Consider the following 16,833-nt stretch of genomic DNA (forward strand, 5'->3'; position numbering starts at 1 on the left):
GCTAGGCCCCAAACCCTACCATTTGACAGGGAGATGAGGACAAACCTCAAATCCCAGTTCCACATAAGACAGTGACAACAACATTTGTACATTAAATACAGTTACATACAGAAGTGCAGACAATACAGACCCAGCAAGCCCCCACCCCTCGACCACTCTAAGGCAGCCCACCCCTACCCACCTAGTTCTGTCCTCCCTCACACACCTTTTGACCTCTAGGACAGCCCACCTCAGTACCCACCTGGGGTGACAGCAGTTTGGACAGCCTACCCACCCTCACACCTTTTGACCTCTGGGGCAGCCTGCCTTGGGTGACAGCGCTGAGGATGGCTACCCACCTTCTGGCTCTGTCTGCCCCTACGTACCATTGGGCTCTCACCCACCCCGTTGCACCTGACCAGTGGGCTATCCTAGCACACCTTTTGACTACCTCTAGGACAGCCCATTCCCTTCCCTGGGATGACAGCGTGTAGGGTAGCCCACAAGCCTTCCGGATCGCAGCCGCCCCTACACGCCTTCTGACTCTCGGCTGCCCTGGCACCTTTCGACCACCTCTAGGACAGCCCGTTCTGATTACCACTTATCGGGACGACAGCACTCAGAACAGTCTACTCACCATCTGGCTCTTGGGGTGACTGGCATCAGGGTGGCCTACCCACCCTCTGGCTTTCAGGACAGCCTACCAACCTTCAGGTTCACAGGATGGCCGACCCACCTTCCAGCTCTCGGGGTGACCGCTTTCAGGGTGACGCATGGGCCTCCCAACTCACGACAAGGCCTGCCAGACCCAGGGACACAAGACAGTGCAGGTGATACAGGAAACACCACAATAAAAAAAGTCCTTTCTGGTACACAGTCCAAATTCATACATAAGAGTCTTCAAGATATAAAATCCATTGCCAGGAAGAGTCCACTCCAGTATACAATATGCATGGTCAGAAATAGAGTCCGTTCCAACCTGCAGAGTCCATTACTAAAAACAGAGTCAGCAACCAAGGGCAGAGTCCACTCCTGAAGGCAGCAAATGCACACCACACAGGTGTTCAGTCTCCACAGAGTCCTGGCCCAGCCTTGGAAAACCAGGCCCACTCACAGGAACAGTACATTGTACAGGTGCAGTTAACTCACAGCAGTTTGGTCCACTCAAGGGAAAGGTGTTCTCCCAAACTCCAGGATACAGCAACTGCTCACCTCCCAGCACTCAGGTGTTCAATCTTCAGAGGCCCAGTCCCAGGGCTAGGCCTCCCCACAGGAACAGCTCCTCTGGTAGAATGCATGTCTTCCACAGGGCTCAGTCCAATCACCAATTAAAAAGTGAAAATACATACAAAAAGCAAAGTAAACTAGAGTCCAAGGGCTAAGCCCAACCATAAAAGTAACATTACTCTTTTTTGAGAAAAGGACAAAGAGAGAAAAAAGTAGCACACAGGCTGTAACCAGCCAGTGAAACAACAACCCCCTACTGAGAACTGAGTTACACCTGTATGCACATCAGGCAGTTTAGAAATCAGTCCTCATTACAGAAATATCATTAACAAATTGGCTAAATAATTCAGCTAGTTCAAGAATCAGGTTTTTTCCCCCAATCAAAAAAAGCAGACACTGACTATAGCACCAGCCAGCACAGAATCAATCCCCTAAATTAAGCAGGCCTCTGAATCTCCTCTTTATATCAGTCAGCCAGGGCTTGCCTGATTGGACCAGGTTAACAGTCCCAATCAGGGAACTCCTGTTCTAGGAGGTTCACCTGGTTGATCTCATTACAATCACCACATCCCTTCCTGGAGTCTGGAACATCGACTGGTTCTTTTTTTAGTAAATCTTTCTGGGGTGTTTTAGCACTGGGTCAGGTTCCTCTGATACGAGCAGCGTGTAACATACAGTAGCTAGCCTTTTGAGAGTCTCAGAGGAAATTCATTCTCTTTTTCAGGTGGCAACATTGTTGAGGCAACGTCCATCTCACATTCTGAGGTATCTTCAGTGCTTTTGGCAGGACAAAATGAGTCGGCACCGGCTTGGAGGGCTGAAGGGTCTGTTCTTGTGTGGTATCGTTCTTTGTTCTTTGCTGGAGAGGGAGAACTCACATTTTCTAGCACATTCGGAAAGGCAGTTGAAGAGATGGGCACGTTTTGCTGTTGCGCTGTTTGTACATTTGCAGCTTTCATATGGTCCATGTGCTTGTTCAGGACAGTCACACCTACCCAAACATTATACTTTACTGGACCTGACCTCGCAATAACTATGGTAAAAACAATGACTGCAGATGCTGGAAACCAGATTCTGGATTAGTGGTGCTGGAAGAGCACAGCAGTTCAGGCAGCATCCGAGGAGCAGTAAAATCTTTTGCCCGAAACGTTGATTTTACTGCTCCGCGGATGCTGCCTGAATTGCTGTGCTCTCGCAATAACTATGCCTCTTATCCGTGCAGGACCATTCCTGTGTTTCCTACACCAAACTTTGACTTGGTGTAAACTGCCTCTCTTGTGTCCAGCATTGGCATTTGACTCTTGCCCCCTTCCAGGTTCAGGAAGATCAGATTTAACCTGATGCTGAGCCTTCTCATCAGTAGCAACTGTACTGGAACTATTCCTGTAGTTACAAGAGTAATGGTCCTATACTCAAATAGGAACCAGGATAAAGAAGGCTGAGAGGGGACATGATTGAGATGAATATCAACATAAGAACATAGGAATGAGGAGCAGGAGTAAGCCTCTCAAGCCTGCTCTGCTATTCAATAAGATCATGGCTGAATTTTCTGTGGACTCAGCTGCACTTACTCAATCGCTCACCTGAATTCCTTTACTGTTCAAAGGTTTACCTACCTTTGCCTTAAAAATATTCAATGAGGAAGTATCAACTGCTTCACTGAGCAGGGGATTCCACAGATTCACAACCCTTTGGGTGAATAAGTTCCTCCTCAACTCAGTTCCTCCTCTGCTCCCCCTCATTTTGAGACTGTGCCCCCTCGTTCTACTTTCACTGCCGGTAAAAACAGCCTCCCTGCTTCGATCTTATCGATCCCCTTCACAATTTTATACATTTCCATAAGATCACCCCTCATTCTTCTAAATTTCATTTTTAAATGGCTACTCAGTGATCCCAGAAGAGAGAAAATCTAGGCCTTCCTTTCTGTTTTCCTCTCTTAGTCTCTACATTGAGCTACTTCTCATTCTCAAAGATTTCACCTTGGCTTTTTTTTTGCCTCTCATTTCATTTCCCTTCATTCCCACCTAAATTTTACTGCTCATTTAAAATCGTGACCATCTCCTTGCTTATTAGTCCCATTGTGACTATCGTTTCTGAGGCTATCTCTGACTATTTCTAAATCAGAAAGGCCATCAACCTGAAATATAAAGTCTGCTTCTCCCTCCATGGATGCTACCTGACCTATTGAGTGTTTCTGGAATTTTTTTTGTGTTTCCAGGATCTCATCGAAGATGTTTTTAATTCTGAAGATTTCATAGAAGTTTTTTTTTAACCATTCTCTTGAACCATATCTCATTAATTGCAGAAGAAAATTAGTCTTTACTAGACGTGTATCTGTCTCTTTAATATGCTACAGCAAATGCAGAAGGACTTGACATTCTATCTGGTGGGGACAGAGGCCCATTTAGGGACGGTATTGATGATGGGACATGGTTCAAATTGTTGTCCCTGGATGTCGGTCTAATATTGTGAAAAATCTAGAGGTTCGCAGGGCGTCTCTGGCTAGGCCAGCATTTAATACCCATCCCTAGTTACCCAGAGGGCAGCTAAGAGTCAACCATATTGCTGTGGGCCTGGAGTCACATGTAGGCCAGACCAGGTAAGGATGGCATTAGTGAACAAAATAGGTTTTCCCAACCATCAACAATGTAATTCGTGGTCATCATTGGATGCTTAATTCCAGATAATTATTGAAATCATATTCCCCGTCTGCAGTGGAGAGATTCAAACCCGGGTCTCTGGATTAATAGTCCAGTGATAACACCACAATGTCCATATCATCAATTTCTCCCTTTGCCTTTTGTTTTCTTTAGAATTAGAATCTCAAGAGTGTGGAAACAGGTACTTCGGCCCAACAAGTCCACACCGACCTTCTGAAGAGTAACCCACCCAGACCCATTTCCCTACCCTATTCCTCTATATTTACCCCTGACAAATGCACCTAGCTGACATTTCCCTGAACACTATGGGCAATTTAGCATGGCCAATTCACCTAACCTGCACATCTTTGGATTGTGGGAGGAAACCAGAGCACCCAGTGGAAACCCACGCAGACATAGGGAAGAATGTGCAAACTCCACAGAGACAGTCTGTCTCTGACCCGAGGTTGGAATCGAACCCGGGTCCCAGGTGCTGTGAAGCGGCAGTGTTAACCACTGAGCCACCGTGCCACCCCTTTCAAGTGATTGCAAGAATTGGTCAAGTTTGTTTGGCAAATATTATAAAGCATTTGTTCAACAGTGCAATGTCTTCAGTCTGATGCAACATTTTTGAAAAGGGTAAATTACGTTCCTACATGCTCTCTTCTTCTGTCCTTGCCAACTCTCATAAGTATAACCAAACGCTTAATGATACATTGCACCCAAAACAGGAGGATAAACTCATTAAGGAAAGTTAAAGTTTTGAGCTACCTGGTAAATGGCAATCATGCAGCCACACAGTTCACAAGGAGGAAAGAAAAAGCAAACTGGGAACAAAGTGCTTTGGAATGCAAGTGAAGGTTGAATCACTGTGAATAAGGTGTCCTGTTTTTAGAAGTAGAAGCATACATTGTCCCAAGAACAATTTTAATGGATCCTTACCATGTTTTTGCAATATTATTGTTAAAGAAAAAGAGATAAAATATTATATTAGCTCTCCAGACATGGAGATTCAGAAATAAAATACACATAAAAGGACAGGATGAGGACCAATTGTTCAATTATTTATCAAACATAAGACTGAATGACGATATGACAAAGGGCTTGTCTTTTGTCATTTGACATATTACAATATACACAGCAAGTCTTGACTAGGTCTTATCATCTCTGGGCACAGGTATTTACCATTTGCCATGCTGTTTATGGTTTACAATGCACAGTCAGAAGTCCTGTAACCAAACTGTGTAGTCAAGCAAACAAAACTGAGTCTGTAAATTGAGACAAAACAGGAGAGAAAAGGAGAGATATGAGCAAGAGTGCATGTTGATGGAAGTGCCTAGAACAAGACAGTGCCAAGACTCTAAGGAAACACACGCAGACACAAGACAAGAGGTGGACACACATGAAGAAAGAAGGTGTGCATTTTAAGTGACTGATTGTACTACAAATGTTAACTGTTAAGAGTCAGATACAGATATCACTAGTTTGGATTTAGAAACAGATCTCACACAATAGCTACTTGTATTTGGCATTTACTAGATGCATTGAGCGCTCTGCCGAACTTAGGTATTGAGCATGTCAGTATTGATCAACACTTTTTAATATCCAAAATCCTAACTAAAATCGAACATTGCATCCATAAATATATGTTTCTTTGGCTTTGCTGCTCAAAATTAGACAGAGATTTTGATCTCTCCAATTTGCTTCAATGGAGATCCAAGTATTTTAAAAAGGCATCTGAGCCAAGAACATGCCATCAAAACAAAATGAATTCAGCCATCAATAAGGTTATGATTTAATGTCCACCACTCTGGACTTCACTTAGCAACATTCAAGGTCAGATCTACACCTCTAGAAGAGAGCGAAGAGGAGTTGTGTTACATCACTTGAGATATCTATCTGTCCCTTAGTTTTTAAAAGAAATTTTGAAATATAATGTCGCACCATTAACATTGATTTCAGTGAAATTATACTTTGACAGTTATCCAGGTTGTAGAAAGACAGTTATAGTTAACGATCAACTGACACCAATGTCAAAACTGACTGCGCACTTCCAAAAAATGGTTTCTGGGCACAGGCCAGCTACCGCTGCTTGGCAACCAGCGAAAAGGAGTCAAATTTCATCGACTACTGACACTATAGCAGACCGAACGTGGATTGTTTTTCCTGGTACTGATCCAGTTGGATCATTAAGATCGGCTAAGTTTGGCTTACCTTTTTATTAAACATCTTGTCTTCAAGTTTTATTAATTTTTGGTATTGACTATTGTCAATATCCATTTGACTATTGTCTGAAACTTCAGTTCAATATCCTCTCGCTTGCAACATTGAAGCTACCTTCAGAAAAGCAGTGCACTATTCTGTCTTTCTGACTTTAATTCCCCACCTAGGAAACTCAGCTAAGCATTGAATACTGTTTTAAAGTCAGCTACAGCTCTTGAGGCAGGCCAAGCTTCCTTGCGGTTTGTAAATTGCTAAAAACTCATTGGTGATTCCTCTCACCTCTTGCTTTCATATGCTTCTCTCGCTATCAGATGACTTTCTTTACATTGAATCTTGCACTGAATTTTCTTTCTCATCCTCTCTAAGCTCCAATATTTTATTGCACAGGCAAACACTGTCCTTGCTTCCCCTATGTTTTGAAATCAAGACACATACCACTCTTTCTCGAGAGCTCAAAACCATGAACTACCTCGCCCCTCTCAGGCTTTCCATCTCTCAGAAATCCACTGTTGCAATCCTTGTTTTATTATTCCCTGATGGATCTTGCTGTCTCTTTTGCTCTTTTCAACCTTGGTGGTATATTATTCAATTATGCTGGCCATTCACTTTGAGTTGAAGCAGAGTCATTCCTGTTTGATGGGTGTCAGTTTTATTGAAAAAGATGGAAAGTCTAAATCATCTTTGATTTTTGTGTTAGTGTGCGCATAACATTCTCTTGTATTTATATCTTTGAAGTTCCTTTTCAAAGTATGGGATGATGCTTTACTTAAAAACCATCAACTCTCTTACATAATGCATGGACTCTGATTCCATACGATGATGCTGCTGTGATCTGCAGACTACATTCAAAGGCAAAGATGTTCCAAAAGAGATGGAGACTAAATCAAACACCATTCAGTTGCAGTCTCAGAGTTTCAGATGAAAGACCTTTTCACAAGCTTGCCTGGCCTGTTCCATACAATTGTAAAAGTGTGCACTGAGGCATTTTTTTTAAATGCACAAATGTTACAGCACCTCGAGTGAGGGCACAGGTGCAATGTGAATAACGCTGCTCAGGATGCAACACTCTGCTATCGGCTTACTCTAAACACCATCTCGGTGTTTCTTTGACTCTGCAGTGAAATGTGTTGAGTAATGTGAAGTCCCTGCTCTTGCACATTGAATACAAACAAGAGTCACTGTAGAAAGCTGGAGCTGGTCTCTCTAATGTCTCTTTTGATTTTGTTGAACAAGCTCAAGCAGTTGAATGGTCCTCTCCTTTGTCATTGTGGACTTAATAATTCTGGATCTGCTATCAGAAATTCTTTTAGTAATGTAATCATTGTTAATTGCAGGAGTGAACTTTCTCGAGTAGTAAATGAATGATTTAAAAAGTAATGTTTATTCAGTCATGTTTCAGTTGTTGTTGAACATGCTTTTAAAAATACATTGATATTGCAACTTAAAGCTCTTACGTACATTCTCTTTATTTCTTTTATTGTACCTGATTTGACCTTCACTCATTTTAATTTACACCTGCTTTTCCATCCTTGAACTCTTTATTTTGTAGTCCTTCCATCTGAGTAGAAAAAGAGATGGGCAATCACATGTCCTGTTTGAAATCCTGGTGCCCTACTTCTCTCTGCAATGTTACAGAATTACACTTGCTACAGCTTGCAGTACAAAATATCATTATGATTAAAGAAGCAAGAACACAGTCAGTTATCAGGTTGTTGATGGTGGTTCAGTGGTTAACACTGCTGCCTCACAATGGCAGGAACCTGGGTTTGATTCCATCCTCAACTGATTGTGCAGACTCCACACTAACATTCTTCCTGTGTCTGTGTGGGTTTCCTACAGGTGCTCTGGTTTCCTCCCACAGTCCAAAGATGTGCAGGTTAGGTGAATTGGCCATGCTAAATTGCCCAGAGTGTCCAGGGATGGGTGGGTTAGCCATGGTAAAATGCAGGGTTATGGGGATGGGTCTGGGTGGGCTGCTCTGGGGATGGTCAGCGTGAACTCAATGGGCTGAATGGCCTACTTCCACACTGTAAGGATTTTATGATGAGTAGATGTCCTTAGGTTCACATCTAAATGAATTAAGGGCCATACATACAAAGTCATGCACAATAGATCTTCTGTATAATTAATTGGTGTAGTTTTTAAACTAACATTTACAACATTTAAAAGGTATCTGGGTCGATACATGAATAGGAAATGTTCAGAGGGATATGGGCCAAATACTGCCAAATAGGACTAGATTAATGCAGAATATCATACACCAATTCGGTCTTAACAAATTACTGACTTTAGAATTCTCCCAAAGCTGTTTATACTGCTGTCTCTTGTTTGTTGGTTTTGTGCTTCAGATCATTCACATAGGTAGTGATTTATGATGAGCTATTTACCTTGATGTGTCAAAGAAAATCAACTTGTTAGAAAAAGTGGTGAGGAATTGCCTGACCATTCAAAGAGAGATTCGGATTTAATTAGATGGTGCAGCCTTCCTGAGGTGTCAAGGATTCAATATAGTCAGAAACTACTGTTTCTTAGACTGAACATGATGCATCTGTGAATGACTGCTACCGTGTGAGGTTTTCCATTCACCAGGACTGGATCAATAAGAGCGATTGCTTTCCTTTACCCAGCCCTATGATTTGTAGACTTCAGCTTATATTGCCCTCAAATGAAAGGTAAAATCTTTGAACACCATCCCTTCAAAAAGTAAAGATTTTCTCAAGAAATTCTTTCTCTTCACAATTGGCTGATTTCAGAAGTGTGACTGTGTGAGAGAGAATTAGTTCAGTGTATTTCTCAAGATGATGCTCATGATAAAATCATTGAAGCCCTATAGCGTGGAAGCAGGTCAGAGTCCACACCATCCGTCAAAAAGCATCCCATGCAGATCCTCCGCCCCCACCCCGCCCCCGGCGACCCTTTCACCCTGCTTTTCCCATGGCTAATCTACCTAGCCAGCACACTATGGGAAACTTAGCATGATCAATCCACCTAACCTACACATCATTGGAATGTGGGAGGAAACTGGAGCACCCGGAGAAGAAAATCCATGCAGACATGGAGAAAATGTGCAAACTCTATACAGGCAGTTGCACAAGGCTGGAATTGAGCCCAGGTCCCTGGGAGGCAGCAGTGTTTTTTTTTAACTGGGTGAATGGTTCCAGGCTGTTCAGGAGTTCCTCTCTTCTCCTCTTCTCCTTCACACAGAAAAGTGAAGAGTCTTTCACTCACACTGATCCAGCTCCCTCAGAGGCAGTTCACAGCATGAACAGGATAAGTGACACTCCTGTTTATTTTTTTCCCCAGCTCTCAGAGTGGACAGAACCTCTGATAGGCAGCAGTGTTAACCACTGAGCCCAGAGCGTTCAGGTCAGATTTCTGATGTGATCCTATTAGATGAAAAGTCCTCCCTGCATAATTTTCAAAATTACGTTCATCAATTTGGATTCATTCAGTAATAGTTGCCTTGAGACAAAATTTTTAAAAATGCAAACTGTTTTGAAATCGAGGTTTTGCACTTTTGTTTATCAGTCATATGAATTGGCTAAGTACAAATTAATAGCCAGAAACCAGCAGAAATAATTATGAAATGAAAATATTAGATAACCTGTGGGAGAAAATCTGCTACTCTGTCCACCCACAGCATGGCCACAAAATGCATAAGGAACCATGTCTGCCTAAACCAGAACAGAAACTACCCAGAGTGCCTCAGCCTTGACCAAACAGGCTAACTAAGACACAAGGCAGCAAACAGGAGATGACTCAAGCCACTTCCAGACTGGGATATGCACTTCCCAAGACAGCCTGACAATAGACTTCCTAGCCCTCAATGAGCACAACCGCTCCCGAAGCCCGAAGAGCAGCCTCATATCTTACACATGCTGGAACTCCACAAAGGATGCTCAGTCTGAAAGGCACCAAGGTTCCTCACTTGTGGACTAACCACAATGGAAACCCATTGATGCCAGGATGAGAGACAGCAGTTACTCTCACAGAGGATTGGAATCCCCTAACTTAATCACAAAGTGATTGCTGCTACCGGACGGCTGATGGTCCTCCTATTGATTGTGTTTTACTCTTGATTGTACTGCAAATTCACATCACATTACCCCTATAAAACTGCCTGTGCTCACTGCACAAGGAAGAGAGCCTTGGTCTACCTGTACAGACTGTCAGTTCTGTCTCAGCCTGATCAATTTCTCTTCCAATGATATCACTCATAATAAACAGTTTGTCAATTTCACCCAATCTGCACTTGTGTGGCCTCTGTTCAATTGGGTAATTTCTCTGACAGAATCTGTTATGGATACTTTATTTTATTTGAAAAGGGCTTTCATTTACATAATATCGTGTCACTTCCTTTGGTCAGCCGAAAGCTTTCTGCAGAGCACAAGCTCAGAGGCAGCAAGTAAGCAATGGGCAGTTTGTTGGATTTTAGTGATGTTGAAGGAAGAAATAGAGCTGGGACTTTGAGAATGCTGTCTGCTCTTGTTCCAATAGTGCTCTGATGTTGTATTTTGCTCATAGGCCACCAGGCTTAACCTACAGAACAGTGCTCTCTCACCATGGCACCTAAATTATTGGTTAAGCTTTGCAGCCTATTTGTGGGCGGCACGGTGGCACAGCAGTTAGCACTGCTGCCTCACAGCGCCAGAGACCCGGGTTCTATTCCTGCCTCAGGCGACTGACTGTCTGGAGTTTGCATGTTCTCCCCGTGTCTGCGTGGGTTTCCTTCGGGTGCTCTGGTTTCCTCCCACAGTCCAAAGATGTGCGGGTCAGGTGAATTGGCCACGTAAAATTGCCCATAGTGTTAGGTAAGGGGTAATTGTAGGGGTATGGGTGGGTTGTGCTTCGGCGGGTCAGTGTGGACTTGTTGGGCTGAAGGGCCTGTTTCCACACTGTAAGTAATCTAATTTGTTGCCCTATCCTTCACATAAACAATGAGGTTAACAACTTATCTCATTAACCAATGATATTCAAGGGAACAGAGATGAATGATGAGAATAAAATAGGAACCACAATTAAATACTGAATTTGAAATACAGACGAAATGAAAGATTTGAGTAAGAGAAAAACAAAAGAGGAGAAAGGAAAAGGAAGATCATTTTGAACATTTTGAAAACCTCAAGGAACTGTTTATTATCTTTAGGAATGTGGAACGTAGAACAGAGAACATTACAGCACAGCACAGGCCCTTCAGCCCTCGATGTTGCGCTGACCAGTCATATCAATCTGAAGCCCATCTAACCTACACTATTCCATGCATGTCTATATACTTGTCCAATGACGACTTAAATGTACTTAAAGTTGGCGAATCTATTATTGTTGCAGGCAAAGCATTCCATAGCCTTACTACTCTCTGAGTAAAGAAACTACCTCTGACATCTGTCCTATATCTATCACCCCTCACTTTAAAGCTATGCCCCCTCGTGCTCGCCGTCACCATACTTGGAAAATGGCTCACCCTATCTAACCCTCTGATTATCTTATATGTCTCTATTAAGTCACCTCTCAACCTTCTTCTCTCTAACCAAAACAGCCTCAAGTCCCTCAGCCTTTCCTCATAAGACCTTCCCTCCGTACCAAGCAACATTCTGATAAATCTCCTCTGCACCTTTTTCAATGCTTTCACATCCTTTCTATAATGTGGTGACCACAACTGTAAGCGATACTCCAAGTGCAGCCACACCAAAGTTTTATACAGCTGTAGCATAACTTCATGGTTCCAGAACGCAATCCCTCTATTAATAAAAACTAAAACACTGTATGCCTTCTTAACAACCCTGTCAACCTGGGTGGCAACTTTCAAGGATCTGTGTACCTGGACATCGAGATCTCTCTGCTCATCTACACTACCAAGAATCTTATCATTAGCTTGGCACTTTGCATTCCAATTACTCCTTCCAAAGTGAATGACCTCACACTTGTCCGCATTAAACTCCATTTGCGGCCTCTCAGCCCAGCTCTGCAGCTTATCTATGTCTCTCTGTAACCTACAACATCCTTTGTCACTATCCACAACTCCACCGACCTTAATGTCATCTGCAAATTTGCTAACCCACCCTTCTATGCCCTCAGCCAGGTCATTTATAAAAATAACAAACAGCAGCGGGCCCAACACCAACCCGTGTGGTACACCACTGGTAACTGGACGACAGGAACATTTCCCATCAACCACCACCCTCTGTCTTCTTTCAGCAAGCCAATTACTGATCCAAACAACTATATCTCCCACAGTCCCATTCCTCCGCATTTTGTACAATAGCCTACTATGGGGAACATTATCGAATACCTTGCTGAAATCCATATACACCACATCAACCTGTTTACTCTCATCTACCTGTTTGGTCACCTTTTCAAAGAACTCAATAAGGTTTGTGAGGCACGACCTACCCTTCACAAAACCATGCTGACTATCCCTAATCAAATTATTCTTTTTTAAGATGATTATAAATCCCATCTCTTATAACCTTTTCCAACACTTTACCAACAACTGAAGTAAGGCTCACTGGTCTATAATTACCAGGGTTGTCTCTACTCCTCTTCTTGAACAAGGGAAGCACATTTGCTATCCTCCAGTCTTCTGGCACTATTCCTGTAAACAATGACGATTTAAAGATCAATGTCAAAGGCTCGGCAATCTCTTCCCTGGCTTCCCAGAGGATCCTAGGATAAATCCCATCCGGCCCAGGGGACATATCTAATTTCATACTCTGTAGGATTTCTAATACTTCTTCCTTGTGAACCTCAATCACTCCTAGTCTAGTAGCCTGTATCTCAGTATTCTCCTCGGCAACATTGTCATTTTCTAGAGTGAATATTGATGAAAAATATTCATTTAGTGCTTCCCCTATCTCCTCTGATTCCACACACAACTTCCTACTCCTATCCTTGATTGGCTCTAATCTTACTCTCGTCATTCTTGTATTCCTTAAATACCTATAGAAAGTCTTAGGGTTTACCCTGATCCTATCTGCCAACAACTTCTCATGTCTCCTCCTGGCTCTTCTGAGCTCTCTCTTTAGGTCTTTCCTGGCTACATTGTAACCCTCAAGCACCCTAACTGAGCCTTCACATCTCATCCTAACATAAGCCTTCTTCTTCCTCTTGACCAGAGATTCCACTTTCTTTGTAAATCATGGCTCCTGCGCTCTACAGCTTCCTCCCTGCCTGACAGGTACATATTTATCTAGGACACTCAGGAGCTTTTCCTTGAATAAGCTCCACATTTCTAATGTACCTATCCCCTGCAGTTTCCTTCCCCATCCTATCCTTCCTAAATCTTGCCTAATCGCATCGTAATTGCCTTTCCCCCAGCTGTAACTCTTGCCCAGTGGCATACACCTATCCCTTTCTATCACTAAAGTAAACATAATAGAATTATGATCACTATCACCAAAGTGCTCACCTACTTCCAAGTCTAACACCTGGCCGGGCTCATTACCCAGTACCAAATCTAATGTGGCTTCGCCCCTTGTTGGCCTGTCTACATACTGTGCCAGGAAGCCCTCCTGCACACACTGGACAAAAACTGACCCATTTATAGTACTCATACTATAGTGTTCCCAGTCAATATTTGGAAAGTTGAAGTCCCCCATGCCAACTACCCTACCACTCTCACTCCTATCGAGAATCATCTTTGCTATCCTTTCCTCTATATCTCTGGAACTATTTGGAGGCCTATAGGAAATGCCCAACAGGGGGACCTCTCCTTTCCTGTTTCTAACCTCGCCCATACTACCTCAGTTGACGAGCCCCCAGAAAGGACAGTCCTTTCTGCAACTGCAATACTGTCCTTGACTAACAATGCCACACCTCCCCCTCTTTTATCATCTTCTCTGTTCTTACTGAAACATCTAAATACTGGAACCTGCAACAACCATTCCTGTCCTTGCTCTATCCATGTGTCCGAAGTGGCCACAACATCGAAGTCCCAGGTACCAACCCATGCTGCAAGTTCACCCGCCTTATTCCGGATGCTCCTGGCGTTGAAGTAGACACACTTCAAACCAACTTCTTGCTTACCAGTGCCATCTTGCGTCTCTGAAACTTGGTTTCGGACCTCCCTACTCTCAACCTTTTCAATACTCAAACTGCGATTTTGGTTCCCATTGCCCTGCTGTATTAGTTGAAACCCACCCCAATAGCCTTAGCGATAACACCCCCCCCCAAGGATATTGGTACCCCTCTGGCTCAGATGAAGACCATCCTGCTTGTAGAAAGAGCCCCAATAATCCAAGAATCCAAAACCCTCCCTCCTGCACCATCCCTGTAGCCATGTGTTCAAGTCCTCTCTCTCCCTATTCCTCGCCTCACTAGCACATGGCATGGGCAACAAACCAGGAACAACAACTCTGTTTGTCCTAGCTCCAAGCTTCCATCCTAGCTCCCGGAATAAGGTTTCATCATTCTAAAATTTCTGTTTCAGGACTGCTGAGATTGAATGGCATTGCAGATATTTGGAACTTGACACTTTAAAGATTGTCATGTTGTAAAGCAGCTGCCCAACTTTCTGCAATGATTTTCACTCTCCTTTGACAGTATATCAAGAACAAGGGTCTGAAACAGTTAGCTCCCATGCCTGATCTATAGACTTTACCACATGCAGGCCCGGAGGATGATAAGGTTAATGGGTAGTTTAGTTGTTTCCTCGCTGTCTCTTACCTACTCAACTTTGCTTCTACGTATTGCTATTGAAGTCTCTCAATGTGTTTGTGGTGCCATTGGGCCTTCTCCATTTCAGTTGGTCACAGGCCAGAGAGTCTCTTGGGTTAGAGAGGATGTGTGACTCTCAAGGATACTTTGGAGTTTTCCCTAAAGCATTTCTGTTGTCTCCTTGGAAGTCTCCTGCAATGGAATGAGCTGCCCAAAGACATGGTGGAAGCTAGTACAATTATTACAACATTTAAAAGGTATCTGGGTCAATTTATGAATAGGAAGGGTTTAGAGAGATACTGCTAAATAAGTATGGATTGATGTAGAATATCTGGTTAGCATGAACAAGTTGGACTGAAGGGTCTGTTTCTATGCTGTATGTCACTGTGACTCCATGACCTAGCAGAGCACTTGCTGAAGAATTCTCTGTCAGACACATGGACAATGTGTCAACAGTAGAGCTGATTTTGAGCGGACTTTGAGTACCGCTATGCTGGTCAATTTGGCTTCAGAGAGGATGATGCTCTGGGGTAACTCTCTTTCCACTGGGCTCGAAGTGCCCCTTCTAAACTGAAACCTATAGGGTACCTGCTACGGATCATTCAAGTGTCCAAAGTATGAAGCATCTTGACCTTAATCTCAAGTCTGAGGTTCTGACCCTCAAATGCTCTTAAACTCAATTCACAGTACCACAGAATGCTCACAGTGTAGAAAATGGCCATTCACGCCACTGTGTCTGCACCAGTTCACTGAGTATTTTAATGTAGCGTCAAACTCCTGCCTTTACCTGATTACCCCACACATTGTTTCTATTTAAAGATTCATCCAATGCCTTTTTGAATGTTTCAGTTGAACCTGCCTCCACCACACTTCCAGGCAGTGTACTCTAGGCCCTGACAACTCACTGTGCAAGTTTTCTTTTCTCACTTCTCATTTCAATCTTTGGTGAAACATTTAAAATTGTGCCATCTGGTTCTCGATCTTTTTATGAACGGGAACAGTTTGTCCCTCATTACTCTTTGAACCTTGTATCAAATTTCCACTTAGCTTTCTCCTCTCCAAGGGAAGCATGCTCAACTTTTACAATCCTTCCGATAAATTGAGTATCCCATCCAGTGTTCCCTCAAATTTTCTTTTGGGCAGTTTAGGCCTACAAGGTCTTCTGGTACGAGAAGTCAGAGCCGCATTCAGCTGATTGCTGGGTGAATCATTGGAGCAACTGTGCATCCAACATTGCAACTTAGAGAGGCCATTGATCTCATTCCTGGATCCATTCTTGTAAATTGCTTCTGCATTCTCTCTAACACATTCACATCCTTTGGATAATATGTGGCCCACCATTGTACACAATACTCCAGCTAACATCTAACAAGTGTGTTACATTCCTTCATCACAATCTTCCTATTCTTGGACCCTAACACCCTCATTTATGACGTCTAGATTAGTGTATGCTTTATTAACAACTCTATCCATCTATCCTGCCATTTTATGGAAAGATACATCAAGGTCTTTCTGCTTTTGCATGCTCTTTAGAATAGCACCCTTAGACTCTACCTGTAAGGTGTCACAATGGCTCAGTGGTTAGCACTGCTGCCTCACAGCACCAAGCTTCAGTTGACTGTCTGTGTGGAGCTTACACATTCTCCCTGTGTCTATGTGAGTTTCTTTCCGGTGCTCCGATTTCCTCCCTCAGTCCAAAGATGTGCAGGCTAGTTGGATTTGCCATTGGAAATACAAGGCTACAAGAATTGGGTTGGATGCTCTTCAGAGGGTCAGTGTGGATGTGGTGTGGCTGAATGGCCTGCTTCCACTCTGTAGTGATTCTATGTCCTTTATACCAAAGTGTATCACTTTACACTTCTCTACATTAAACCTCATCTTTCACCTATCTGCCCACTCCATTGTGTTATAGTCCTTAAAAGTTCTGCACTGTCCTCCTCACAGTTTACAATTCCCCCAAGGTTTGTGTCATCCACAAACTTCCAGATTGCCCTGAACACTAAAATGTTGATCATTGAAGTATATCAGGAGAAGCAAGGGTACCAACACTGACACCTCCTACAGAACTCTGCTACAAACTTTTATTTTAGCTCAAAAGAGCACTCATTAATGA

The sequence above is a fragment of the Hemiscyllium ocellatum genome, chromosome 21 (genome assembly GCF_020745735.1).
Source record: "Hemiscyllium ocellatum isolate sHemOce1 chromosome 21, sHemOce1.pat.X.cur, whole genome shotgun sequence".
NCBI lineage: Eukaryota > Metazoa > Chordata > Chondrichthyes > Orectolobiformes > Hemiscylliidae > Hemiscyllium > Hemiscyllium ocellatum.